The following is a 14,159-nucleotide window of genomic DNA, read 5'->3' on the forward strand; positions in this document are numbered from 1 at the left end:
AGCACTTATTTGCCTATACCAAGAAATTTGGAAGACAGCTTCTTGGCCAGCTGACAGAAAGAAATCCAAATCCGTGCTTATTCCAAAGAAAGGTGCTCAAACAGAATGTGGAAATTATTGAACAATATCATTTAATATCACACAAGTAAAATTTTGCAGATCACTCAAAAACAGTTGCAGCAGCACATCAACAGGGAACTGTCAGAAATTTAAGCCAGATTCAGAAGAGGACATAGAACAAGGGATATCACTGCTGTTGTCAGATGGATCTTGGCCGAAAGCTGAGAATACTGGAAAGATGTTTATCTGTGTTTTATTCACTATGCAAAGGCATTCGACTGTGTGGAACATGACAAATTATGGATAACATTGTGAAGAATGGGGATTCCAGAACACTTAACTGTGGTCATGTGGACCCTGTACATAGATCAAGAGGCAGTCATCCAAACAGAACAAGGGGATGATGGGTGGTTTAAAGTCAGGAAAGTTGTGTGCCAGGGTTGTATCTTTTCACCATACTTCTTATTCAATCTGTGTACTAAGAAAATAATGCAAGAAACTAGACTATATGAAGAAGAAGGCAGCATCAGGACTGGAGGAAGACTTATTAACAACCTGTGATATGCAGATGACACAATCTTGCTTGATGAAAGTGAAGAGGGCTTGAAGCATTTACTAACAAAGATGAAAGACTACAGCCTTCAGTATGGATTACACCTCAATATAAAGAAAACAAAAATCCTCACAACTGGACCAGTAAGTAACATCATGATAGATGGAGAAAAGATTGAAGTTGTCAAGGATTTCATTTTACTTGGATCCACAATCAACGCCCATGGAAGGAGCAGTCGAGAAATAAAATGACACGTTGCATTGAGCAAATCTGCTGCAAAACACCACTTCAAAGGCTTAAAAAGTGAAGATATCACCTTGAGGACTAAGGTGCGCCTGACCCAAGCCATGGTATTTTCAATTGCTTCATACGCTTGAGAAAGCTGGACAACGAATAAAGAAGACTGAAGAAGAATTGATGCCTTTGAATTATGGTGTTGGTGAAGAATACTGAATACACCACGAACTTCCAGAAGAATGAACAAATTTGTCTTGGAAGAAGTACAGCCAAAATGATCCTTAGAAATGAGAATGGCGAGACCTGGTCTCACATATTTTGGACATGTTATCAAGCGGAACCAGTCCCTGGATAAGGACATCATGCTTGGTAGAGGGTAAGCAAGAAGAGGAAGACCCTCAACGAGATGAATCGACAAAGTGGCTGCAAGAATAGACTCAAACATAGAAACAACTGTGAAGATAGCACAGGACCAGGCAGTGTTTTGTTCTATTGTACCTAGGGTTGCTGTACGTTGGAATGAACTTGATGGCATCTACCAACAATGACAAGTGATTTATCTTTAGAAATTATGCTACATTTTAAAAATTCCTCAATTTTTAAAGTAAAGTCTGATATGGATTTCGTAACTTAAAAATTTTGGGGTAAGAGTAAAAAGTAGGCATATATGAAAATGTTGGCAGAAAACATCTCACAAACTCATTTGTAAGAAAATACAGTAACTTTGTCTATTGTCAATAACACTGTATAATTATTAAGACATTATTAAACACTTTAGTATAAGACCCAATACAGCTATAGTGTTTTCACAAGATTAACATGTACTTTATCATAATTAAATAACAAAAAAGTCAAGATAATTATACAGGGTCACAAAAACTAGGACATTTGACCCCTTTTGGAATTGCTATGATAAAAATAACCTCTGCTGAATTAACTTAAAGCTCATGTTAAACTACAAAGCCTCTTGCAACATATTTATTTAATTATATCTTTTGGATATACGCGTCAAAGTTAATGGCCTCCTAAGACTCAACTTCACTTCTCATGGCCCAACTGGTTCTGACTAGAGAGTTGGCGTTACACGCAAATCATCCTTTTTGGTAGTTTGATAGTTTCCAGCTACAATTAGAAATTAGCAAAACAAGTTATAAGCCCTGACTATTGAAGACTTTTCTACATTTCCAATGAGATATGCAATGCCAGCTAAATAGGAGAGCATTTGCAATTTAAAATAAAATTCACCATAATGAAAATGTAAAGCAGTCGTTCTGTTTTATTCAGTATGGCAGGTTAGGAATCCCGATGAAGCTACATTGAAGCAAAGAGTAGATTAATAATTTAATTTGGTTCAGAACTGTGCAATGGGGCACCACAACCTTTTATTCTGTAACCAGCTGCTGACCCTAATATGGATAACCAATTAGACATCTCTATTTAATTGTTGGGTGACCCATCGAAAACTCACTAGGAATTTTCATTTTAAACAACACTCAACAGTCTGAAAGAATCCTAGTTATCCCCCTGGTGGAGGTGGTTGATTTGATAGAAGCGCACAAAGGAGTCAGCAAACGGGGAAAAACCCTGCAAGATCATTTTAGACTGTGTTCTGTAAAAGAACATCTTAATATAATGAGTCTTTTTTTAGTCTCCCTTGGCGGAGCATCAGCCCTCTCAGATAACCCCACACAAAGCAAATACTATTCGTCTGAAGTTACATTTGCTCCTTGTTATCACAACTTATGCCACTTAATTCATTATTCAACGAATTCACTTTCTTGTTTATTAGATGCAAGGTAGCCGCTTATCCCTAAAGGCCATGTATGCAAAAGACTGCTTGTAATCCTGTCACTTCAAACCTCTCTAGGCTTTTACATTGCTTCAGGAATTAGGAGGAAAGAAGCAAACAATTTAGATTTATTCCTGATAATATTAAATCTGTGCATGATGAAAGAAATAAGAAAGAAATGCTAACCTGAAATTTGTTGACTTGGCGATTGGCTTCAGATGCCATATTTACATGTAAAATTTAGTACGTTTACTCACTTCCGATAATACACACCTTGAATTATTCTTCCTGCATTCAAGAGGGATGGATAAAATCCATTTGGTTTTGTTTGTTTGTTATTGTTGTTGTTTCTGTTTTTTTTTTGTACAAGTTGCCTGCCATAAAATGTAATACACATCACCAGATGCATTTCAAAGATACAGATCGGCTCCACAACTCAGGTGCTGAACACAGATATTAAATGTACTTTAAAACCTGCTATCTGTCATTTTCAGGCTTTTGGGCACCATTCTTTAAGTAGATTTAATGTTGGATTAAAAATTTATTGAAAATGGTTTTTAATTTTTTAAATATGGGTATTTTGAGATTCTTTTTAGTTGTCACTAACAAGATGTGATAAATACATTCTGAGCAATATAAAACAATATAACCATTTGAACTCTTCACACTACACAAAATAATGATCAGAGATATTTCAATTTGATTCGGTAATCTCATGCTATTCAAATAATTAAAATGTAAATGAATTACTGAATTAAATACACTTTCACTGCACTCTTAGCACAATTAATATTGTATAAAATTATCTGCATAATTATACTCAGTATGTTTATATAAAACATCCAGGAAAAAGCTACAAATCAGAGGCTGAGTGTAAAATATTTTAAGCTGTGTGCTGAAGTCTTCTAAATATGGGTATCTAAGTGGTTGTTTTAGTATTGGTGCATTATATAACTGCAGACAGTTCTAAATTTCATGCTTTACTTATTTAAATGCTAAATAACTCTATACTTATTTTTTATTCTCATACGTGTGTGTGTGTGTGTATACATATATCTCATATATTTAGGCTGAATGTATTTTAAATCTGTGCGTACTGTTCACAAAACTAAGAGGCAATTATTTTCTCCAATTAGTTTACATGATGAGCTATTTGAGATTCAGCATTAGTTCATCAGCAAAAGCCACAGAGAACATCTTAATGCAGCATAGTATATACAGATATGCCTGGGACAAAAGACTCAACATCTCCAGAAAATAGGAATCATTTATAGGAGAATTCACTTTGTGAACAGAGTTGTGACTAATAAAATAATGTGTGCAAAAATTACTGGCAACTATTCTCAGGAAGGAAATATACTTGAAGACTTAGTGACTGTGGATGTTATTATAATTATTGCCATCCTTCCAAAGCATCACTCATATGAACACAGTGATGAACAAATTGATTCACCTGAAAAATTAACCTTTACTACAAAATAACTACCTTACGTACAGATTAACGTTTTCTATTCAGCTTAAGGTATAAACCTACCAGGGAAATCACATTTATTAAATATACTGCAAAAATCAATTGCTTCCTGCCACTCTGAGGAATTAATCAACAATTAACTTGTGCAGTATTTTTCAAAGCTTATATTTATCTGTCTGTGATGACACTGGGTTTTTTTGTTTGGGTGCTGGTTAAACAAACAATAACAACAACAACAGCAAAAAAAAAAAAACCAGCAAAATAGAGCAAAATGAAATTAACAAAGAGTGCTAATAAAATACAACTTTTCTGTTGATATCTTAGATATATAACTTGATTTATTATTGTACAACTCTTGGTTTTTCACATGCGGGAGATTTAAAAAGTCACCCAGTGATTTTTATAGTGCAACCGTATGCTAGATAAAGATATTTAAGCTGTCAGTATAAACTGCTTCTGTTTTCATTTTGCATTTAATTTCAATGCCAGACTCAAGGCATAAATTTTTCATCACCTGCAATGCTATGAATAAAAGATTAAAAAAAGAACTGAGAAGAAATTCTAACACATGCGGTGTACGCGGCACATTGTGCAGACGCAGTATTCATAACTAGATGTTTAATTTCCATCTTTTTTTTTTTTTTTTACGTCAGAAACATTATTATTTGGGTTAACACATCATGGAGCTGATTTCCAGTATTTTAGCTTTGCAGAATTCAAGTTTATCTAGTTTGGGCCAAATAGGCCATTTATTCCACTTGAAATCTGAAGTAGGTGCCCTAAGATTTACATGCTACTTTGTTAGCACTGCAGAGTTCTATTACTCTCATATTTCAGAAAGGGGATATTTCAACATCACATATTTTTGTTTTATTCTATGAAATAACACATATATATTAACCTTGCCTGGAAGTTCAAAGAGCTAAGAATTACTGAAATGGTCCCACCTGATATCAGTTCCTCATTAAAGCTTTCTTTGTGTTCTCAGCAGAAAGATATAATCAATCCCAAGAGGTAAAGTTATGAGCTCAGTGTTAAGGCATTTTTTACTTAGTACTTAGGACTGTTTTCTGTAGCAGAATGCATCTTCATTGTCACTTTATTAGCCTCCAAAAGACTCATGGACCAGAACAATTTCTAATTCCTGCCAATAGACTCAGTGAACAAGAGATGCGCAAGAGCCGTTCCTAGTCTCATCAGGAGGGCCTTCAGTTGATTAGCCTTGTCATTCTGAAACTTCACTTTCTTAGAGCAGTCAAGAGCCTGCTGTGGACTACAGGCCTGTTGGGGAGAGCAAGTTATTCCCTCAGAGGTTAGTGGCATCTAATAATGTCTTATTGTCTTTGGCCGTAATTACTCAAACTAATTTTTTATGGTTATTAAAATTAAATCTAGGGAGAGCTTTGAAAAAAAAAAAAAAACCAAAGCATGTTTCTATACATTACTATCAATGTGGGTATCCAGTTAATTAACTCAGTTGGTTAGCAGATTGTGCTAACGAGACCTAGGTCATTGGTTCAATTCCTGGGGGACCTGCTAGCTTTACTTTGTTCTGTGGTCAGAGACAGGATACCTCATCCTATCCAGCTGCCTTAAATGCCATTGGTCACCAAAATAACCAAATGAGTGAGTATGAATACGAGCACTTTGTACAAATCCACCCCTGCAACTAGGCTCTAGAGGGCAACAGTATCGTCTTTTTTTAGCCTCTTACAAAAATTTTTTTTTTTTTTTAATAAAACCCCTTTTTAATTGTTTACAAATGTAAAACAAACACTTTATATCTTCAAAAACATTTAAGGGTCCTTAATTAGCTAGACTTCATAACATCTTCATGATGTTGGCAAGTTTAATTAAGCTTATTTTACAGATGAAAAGGCTCAAAGCTGAGAGGTTAAGTCACTTGTCTGAGGTCACATAGAATGTCAGGGACATTTCTCAGATTAGAATCCTTGTCTCCTGAATCTCATTCCATCGTGGTACCCATGAGACTCCTCTGCCTCTATGAAACAGCCTGAAGTCACAGTAATATGTTACTATATTATCACATTATTTTTCATTATGCTAGAAGATACAAGCTTAGTGAAAAGGCTTGGTGAGTCAAGAATTACAGATGTATCTCCCTTTAAGCAACATAAATGTATGGAAATTTGGATTTGCTGAACAGATAAATTAGAGGGTGTCATGTATCACTTAGTCTATGCTACCTCATATTATTATTAATCACTGTTTTTGCATACCCTAACTCCCCAACTAGAGAGGAAGTACAGGGACCATGTCTTATATCTCTTTGAATCCAAAGTAGGTTTTAATACATATTTATTCATGACAATATCATTTGATTGAAGGAAGACAGGAGAATATAAGACTTCATGTTCTTTGGGAACAGCAAAATAGAGGATGAGATAAGCTTCATGATGGCAATTCAAAGTGGATTTTTCCTATCTGGCCTGTGTTATTACAGCAATTTTAGTTTGATGTTTTATATGAAAAAGCTTCAAAGGGACACCTAAAACATACTCTGGATATCAAGCATGAAGGAACCTACAAAGATGATACACCTAAGGAAAATTATTGCAAAGAGTAGAACATTTAAACAGCAAGGTAGAAGGGCCGACTTGCTGCAGCTATGGAAGGTAGACATTACTATGCAACCCAGCACCACCCTCTCAATGGGGAAATAATGTGGCAGGAAAATTATTTGCTCAATAGTATAGAAGAGAAAAACACATGATGGGGAGGGGAGGATAAGTAATTATATTTTTCATTTTATAAAATTATTATGCATAAGGCTTTTTAAGTCGAGTGCTTTTCTCATGCCTGAAGTGATCTTATTTAGGGTAACACTGATTTCTCTGGAACTTTTCAGAAATGTGGCAATTTTGTGAGTAAAAGTTGACCTGTAAAGATTTTTTTTCACTCAAGTCATTGACTTACCTTTGATTCTCTTAGTGAAAAATCAAGTCATGGACTATTGAGGTTGCTTTGCCAAATGCGGAGCTGTTTTAGGAAATAGGTCTTAACACTAACATGATACAAGAAGGAAATGGCAGACACAGCAACAAACTTAATTTATGATGCGCATGATCCCCAGAGATAAGCCATTACAAGTTTTTCATCTCAATACAGTCATACCTCCTACTCATGTCTTCCTACTATTAAATTTCTTGGTGTTGATGGTCCCTCAAAGAACAACCTTCTGGAGTCTTTAGGCTAGTCTTATCATTAACTTGTATAACGGTCAGGAATAGTCATTCTGTTTTTTTCTTATATATGAATATCCATAAAACATTATTTGAAATGTAAATCCATTACTCAACTTTATTTGTTAAAAGCTAGAAAAAGTTAAAATCATTTAATGCTTATTCTCAGGTGAAATATAACAGTCACTTTCATGCTACACACTTTTACAGAATAATCACATGAGCGATACAGTTCAATTTTCAACTTCTGATTTTTTAAATAATAATTATTAGTGCTTTATTTTATTTGAGGTTTGATGATAATTTGCACCAGTATTTCAGGGATAGTTTTTTCCCTCCAGATTAGTGCTTACAAACCTAGGAGGCTTCCAGGGTCCATGAACCTCAGCTTGTACTCACATATTCCTTTCATAACCTGTGGAACATATGGTATCCTACCCACTTTTTCTGGTTCTCAGGTTTCTTGGGACTCTACATTTCCCACTAAAAGTATTTCCTGCCCTTCAGTTGGAACTTGTGTAATGGTGAAAGGTAAAAGAAACATTCATTGAAGAAAAATAGCTGGGATATCAGCCTTAAATGTGAGGAAATCTAGGAAGTGTGATTTGGTAAAAGCTTTTTTTTTGTTTTGGCTTTTGTACAGTTAGATAAGCCTTGTAAGCATATTTATGGTTTCCTTGTGATAGTTACAGAGCCTGGGTGGGTTTGGTTTTTGGTTGTGTGTGTGTTGCAATATATCCTGCCACCCATGACTAGTGGGATAGATGAGCACCCACCAACCCTGGTGCCCAAGAACCCTCCAAGGTTTGTTGCACCCATGTATTCCCAAATAATATTTCACAAAATCCATATTACCAACCAAAAATTTAAACATACTCCATGACTCAGCATGCTTCCATTAATGAAAACACACAGTATCAAAAAAAAAAAAAGGAAAGAAATTCAAAGGAGGAAACAATAGGGTTACAAGAAGTTAATACTCATCCCTCTATAATAGAGACATATGTATGCACATATTCATAAAGCAATGAAATTTATATATACATATATATTGAGTATGAGTATGTGGGATACTCATGTAAGTGAAAAAATGCTGTACTTTGTTTCTAACAAGAGAAAAGAAAGGAAAAGGGCACACATGATACCTAAGGAATTTCAACTATTTATAATACATACTGAGCACTGAGAGAGATTAAAAAGGGCAGTTAAAGAAATGGCTTTCCTTATATTTAAGATAAAAATCAATCTCATCTCTAAGACACATTAGGTGTATTTCTTCCTAGGAACAGTGTGCTAGACTAGAAATCTTGGGGTTTTTTCCAGGTTTATGATCTCCTCATTATGTGATTCTAGATGTCAAGTAATTCCTTTTATTCATTGTTGCCAATCAAACACATTAATTCAGGCATATGCTATGCCTAGAAAACTGTCTTAAAAAAAAAAAAAAACCTTTGAATCAAAACACTTCAAATGTATATACACACACACACATACAGAAGATGAGATAATAGAGAATTAGGTTCTGGTCTGATTTTTGCCTCAATTCACTGACAGTTCATAGTCAAGTTTACTCTTGCCAAAAATCCTTAAAATGTATTAATTGTCTTAAACTGCTTAAATGAAAAAAAGTTGGATTTGAAATAAATCAAATGTTTCTCAATGCATCTAAGAAGATTAAAAAATATATACAGGTTCTTAGTCCATATCCCAGGTCTATTCAGGCAGAATCATCAGGGAAAGACCCTGGGAATCTATAATGTAAGAACTGGCCCAAGTGACTCATTATCATGCAAGTTTGGGAAATCTGAAAAGATGTGATATTCTTAGTCCCTTAAGATTCTTGATTTTGGCTATTTGGGAAGTGGTCCCTTTCTCCTGAAAATTTTCAACAGATTATATTAACTCCCCCAAATTAACTTCACATGAAGACTCAAAGAATACATTCCAATCATGAGATGAACTGCTGGAGAGTATGCAATACAGCATTAAGGGAGTTAATCCAAAATTCTATTGTAAAGAAAAGTAATGGAATGGGAGCATGTGTATAATATTAAAGATTATGGCTTTCTTTATCTGTCCTTTAAAAATCTGTCCTGATTTCAAAAGACATTGATAAGAACAAGATTAGCACATTTTCCCAGTCATGTTCTTGGGAAAATCCCAATTTAATATGCTCTTCTGGACAATTGGTTCTATTTGGATCTCAAAAAAGCTTTAATTCAAGAGGTGAAGGGCAAGGTATTGGTGAAAACCTGTAAGGTTTGTGAAGGTTTTGTTTTTGCTAACAAAATTGAGAGCCAAGACACTTTCTGTTTCTAACTATTTTTCTATGAGCTTAGATTCTTTTTCCCAACCTGAGAGTGTGGGGTGAAATTTTATGCTTAGTTCTATGGAGGCATTTGCCAATATAATAATAAAATTACATTTGTCCACTTGGAGGAGCATAGATCTATGGTCAAAATTGTTAATGACAGACATTGGGTTCTGCTTTTTTCCAGTAACAGCAATAGTGTTCTTAAAATAATATAATCATAAACCAAACCCAGTGCCGTCGAGTCAATTCCAACTCATAGAGGCCCTATAGGACAAAGTAGAACTGCCCCATAGAGTTTCCATGAAGCACCTGGTGGATTCAAACTGCTGATCCTTTGGTTAGCAGCTGTAGTACTTAACCACTACGCCACCAGGGTTTCCAATATAATCATAGATATAAATAATTAACTATAAATATAAAAATAAATACAAAGATAATGACACATAAAATAAATAACATTTTCTTTCTACTGACAAATACAAATGTTTCAAAAATAATAGTACATGATTTCAGGGCTAGATCACTGAAAAGTGATTGCAACTAAACTACAAAACAATACCAAAAGTTGTACAGACCATTCCCATCTTCTAATAAAACTTTCTTAGATTTCTAAAAGGCAATATACAGACAGACTGATATATTTCTAGATTTTCCTATATCCTGGAAATGCTACAGAATGGCTGCTATTGTTATAACAGTGGGCCAGTTTATCATAAATAGAAGCTCATTCAGCCATTTTGGTGTAACCTCCCACTACTTAATTGGTAGCTCCATGCTGGTGTGTAATGCAGTTTATTCAATTATTCTTTTAGTCACCCTTTCATGACTGATGGAACATATGGTATCCTACCCACTTTTTTTGGCTCTCAGGTTTCTTGGAACTCTACTTGTCCCTCTGAAAGTATTTTCTGGCCTCTGGTGGGGACTTGTGTAATGGTCAAAGGTGAAAGAAATATTTATTTAAGGAATACAGCTGGGATATCAGCCTTAAATGTGAGGAAGTGCATCCAGAAAGTGTGATTTAGTAAAAATTTTGTTTCTTTTGGCTTTTGTACAGCTAGATAACCCTTGTAAGCATATTTATGGTTTCCTTGTGATTTTGTGATAGTCAGGGGGTCCTGGTAGGTGTTTTGTGTGTATATGTATGTGTGTCACAATAAATCCTGAGACACGACTGGTGGGACAGATGGGCACCTATCAAATCTGGTGCCTGAGAACCCCCTTAAGTTTGTTGCCTCCATGTAGTCCCAAATAACATTTTTCAAAATCCATATTGTTAGGTGCCATCAAGTCAGTTCAGACTCAGAGCGACCCTATGTACAACAGAACAAAACTGCCCAGTCCTGTGCCAGCCTCACAGTCATTGCTATGTTTGAGCCCATTGTTGCAGCCACTGTGTCAATACATCTTGTTGAAGGTCTTCCTCTTTTTTGCTGACCCTCTACCAACTATGGTGTCCTTCTCCAGGGACTGGTCCCTCCTGATAACATCTCCAAAGTACATGAAATTAAGTCTTGCCATCCTAGCTTCTAAGGAGCATTCTGGCTGTACTTCTTCCAAGACGTTTATTTTTCTGGTAGTCCATGGTATATTCAATTATTCACCAATACCATAATTCAAAGGCATCAATTCTTCTTTGGTCATCCTTGTCTGTTGTTTAGTTTTCGAAAGCACATGAGTCACTTGAAAAGGCGTGCATTAGTCCTCAAGGTAACATCCTTGCTTTTTAACCCTTTAAAGAGGTCTTTTGTATCAGGTTTTCCCAATGCAAATATTTCATTTCTTGACTGTTGTTTCCATGGTGTTGATTGTGGATCCAAGTAAATGAAGTCCTTGACAACTTGAACGTTTTCTTGATTTATAAAAAAAAAAAAAAAAGGCCTATTACCAACCAAAAATTTAAACACACTCCATGACTCAGCAAGCTTCCAGTAATGAAAATACAGGGTATAAAAAAATAATAATAATCAAGGCAGAAAGTAATAGGTTCTTGAAAGAGTTTTAAGGTAAAATGCTGAATCGTTGATGTAAATTCAATTGCCGCTTTTTGTAATGAATGAAGATTTACTTTTCCCATGTGGTCAACTACAGGGAGTAACTTTCAATTTCGTTAGGTAGCTAAGTGATTTTCATTCGGGGTGTAATGTGAACATTTTTTAAAGGGAATTCCTGTAGATACAAAACTGGTACTTGGAGTTTCTTTTAAATGTTATGTGACAACTAATAGATGAAATGATTATAAAATGATGGTCTGTGATCAAAAGCTGTTTCAGTCTTAATAATTTAAATAAGTTTGCACATGAAATTTTTACCTCAGACCATCATTTTATAATCGTTTTATCTATAGGAGAGAAAGCTGGCTCTACTCTTTCTTTACAATAATTTTGTTTTCCACCAAATTTAAGATTCACACTCTTAGTGAATCTAAAGGGATCATCTCAATTAGTTATTTGTTGGCCTGTAGATAAATTAACAGTAAGGTGATTTTATATAGGACAGAGTACAAAGGTGGTTTTAGAATGCCCTAAGAATGTAAAACGCTCAAGATACACACAGTGTATTTTGTCACACTACTGTTAAACTATCACTTAAGTTTCAAGGTGACTTAAAGTTTTTCCAGTGCTTTCTATGTTGATATCTTGCATTACATCCACCTATAGTTTTTTTATAGTATATTACCACTCTGGTGCCTCAGTGTTCTAGACTGCTGTAGATAACTTTTTTGAAGTGTTGGTTATACAACAAATTATTTTTTTTGATAGTTCATTTATTTAAATGACCTCCAAACCTTGGGAGTGATTAAATTAACAATAAAGTTTTATATCAGCTTAATTTTCAATAGTTTTCTATGTAAATCTAATTTTATTATCTTTAAAATCTATTATCATGCATAATTATTCTAAGCAGTAGCATTACTTTTATTTTTTTATTTATAATTATTTATTCATTTCAAGTCACTTTGTATGCTATTAATGGGACCATGTAGTTAGGTATCCTAATTTGTCCTTGTAACTTATAATTAGCTCAAATAGAAATTCAATATAAAATATTTTGGAGTTTATAAATTTTTTTTTTTATGTTACATGGATGTCCACATATATAAAACTCAAAGATTTTCTTTCTTTCATAATATGCTATAATATGGTTACAAGTGCATTGAAATTCATCTTGTTAGAATGGTAGTAATATATCCCACCAGGACTACTGTTCCTAGTAGCAATTTAAAATAATTATTGTGAGACTTGATGCTAGACATCAGGTTTGCAATAGAATTACAATGAGGGAAGTGTATTAGAGACAAAACATTGCTGGAAGAAAACTTCATAATGGTGCAATTTGGAACTAAGCCTCAATTTTACAGTAATAGATTCTCTTTATGATGGCACAAAGGAGAGAATGCACTTAGCAAATTTAAATCTATTATTAGTCACACTTTGTGGATTGCAGTGCAAAAAGGAGAAAAGAAATTAGCTTTTTAAGTATGTTTCTTATATAAAATAAGTTCTAGTAAGAACAGTCTTATATAAAATTTCCCTGTTACTGTTCAAAAGCACTGTCAGTCTTTATAACAGCAGGGAGTTGTCCAGGTTTAAAAGTCTTTCCAAAATAGTTTTGGAGAGCTCTAATTTCAAATTACAAATTTCAACATCAGAATGTTTCTTATTTACAGAAATACGAGAAAGACAGAGTTAATTTGGTCTCTGCTGCCTACTACGATCTCTCTCCTTGAACGAAGAGGTGCTTGTAGTTCACGTTAGTGCCATATCTGCCTGTAATGTGATTTCAGTTATAGTGAAGAAAACTCAACAGAGTTAAAGTGGTATGATTTAGCACTCATCTATGTAAAAGGAGTTCCAATTGGCAATTTTGCAAAGGAAATCAACAGAATTCAATAGATCTTTTTACTGTAAAATCGAAACACCAACAATTCAAGCTTCCATTTTCAAGTTAAGTAAAATGTTGTATTTCTGTTTTAATTATGATCCATTTTTACTACTTTATCTTAAAATAATACACAGTAGAATATTTGATAACAGCATAATTAATTCAGTTTTAAAATAATATGTAATATTTCAATAATGTGATTGACTTAATACATAGGGATGCAACTGAAATCCTTTAAGAAATATTAAATAAGATTCTATCTGAAATGTTCCACATAATCTATAAAAAAGGAATGAAAACACCCAATTGGATTGGGAAAGGTATGTTTTATATAAAAATAAATGTTGGTAGATTCATGGGGAGGAAAGCAAGGACAGACAGATAATGATCACCTTTCAAATACAGTTCTACACAGCCTAAACAAGGTATGGGGTTGAAATGGTCCAATAAATTCAGTTGACAAGATTTACTAAAAAAGCATTTTCTCATAAAGTATCCAAATTTGCTTAACATATTAACACTATTGCTTTCCAACGATTTTGTTTTCCTTCCGTAGCTGTCTTTAATAATTCAAGTACACTTTTCTCCTGCTGACCTCCAGCTGGTAGTCTATACATAGGTTCATCTCTACTAACAGTTAATTAATC

At 34.3% G+C, this 14,159-nt stretch overlaps 1 protein-coding gene across 2 annotated transcripts in view; it reads right to left on the reverse strand.

Moving 5' to 3' along the window:
• KIAA0825 (KIAA0825 ortholog) overlaps positions 1-14,159 on the reverse strand; it is a 446,146-nt gene that overhangs the window by 90,578 nt on the left and 341,409 nt on the right. The gene's annotated exons all lie outside the window — the stretch shown is intronic.

Source organism: Loxodonta africana, chromosome 2 (assembly GCF_030014295.1).
Source record: "Loxodonta africana isolate mLoxAfr1 chromosome 2, mLoxAfr1.hap2, whole genome shotgun sequence".
NCBI lineage: Eukaryota > Metazoa > Chordata > Mammalia > Proboscidea > Elephantidae > Loxodonta > Loxodonta africana.